General features: G+C 57.6%; 1 protein-coding gene across 1 annotated transcript in view; it reads left to right on the top strand.

The window, feature by feature from the left end:
• LOC113957564 (protein BEAN1-like) overlaps positions 1–720 on the top strand; it is a 52,895-nt gene that overhangs the window by 51,198 nt on the left and 977 nt on the right.

The following is a 720-nucleotide window of genomic DNA, read 5'->3' as shown; positions in this document are numbered from 1 at the left end:
ACCCAGGACAGACCCTGGAGCAGAACCCAGGACAGACCCTGGAGCAGCAGGGACAGCCCAGGGGGAGCAGTTGTGCCCAGCCCCTCTGGGCTGCAGGGCACTCCCTGCACAGCCCTGGGCTCGAGGCAGGGCAGTGCCCAGCACCAGTGCCTGGAGCCTGCTCGTGTGCATTCCCTGTTCCCATCCACTTCCTGCAACACACAACACGGGAAAACACAAAGACACCCTGCTCTATCCAGGCTTGCTATCCACAGAATCACAGAACACTCTGAGCTGGAAGGGACCCATGAGGATCATCAAGGTCCAGCTGTGCAGGCCAAGCTCCCACCCAAGGAGCATGTCTGCATTCCCAGCAGGACAGAGAGCACAGAGCAGAGGGAGGAGGGAATGAATAGTTTCCCCTGGGACCAGCTTGGTGTCACAGACAGAACTAAAAACCTGGGTACACCTGAGCTGGCTCCTCATGGAAACCCCGCAGATCCATCTGTTTGCATTCCTCCTCTTTGGGAGGGATGTGATGAACCATCTGCTGGGTCTGCCAAGCCTCAGAATGACCCACATGAGTCAGGATTATTCATCACAACTCTGCCCCTCAGCACGAAATCCTGCTGCCCTGCCAGCACTGTCTGCAGCCCAGCCCTGTCACAGCACTAGGGATTGGGGGTGTGGAGGACAGAACTCAGTGACACTGCATTTCAGACAGCCCTCAGTGACACTGCA

This window comes from Corapipo altera, unplaced genomic scaffold (assembly GCF_003945725.1).
Source record: "Corapipo altera isolate COAL_440 unplaced genomic scaffold, ASM394572v1 141, whole genome shotgun sequence".
Taxonomy (NCBI): Eukaryota; Metazoa; Chordata; class Aves; order Passeriformes; family Pipridae; genus Corapipo; species Corapipo altera.
Note: the sequence above shows the minus strand (reverse complement) of the source record. Positions and strands in the feature narration are given on the sequence as shown.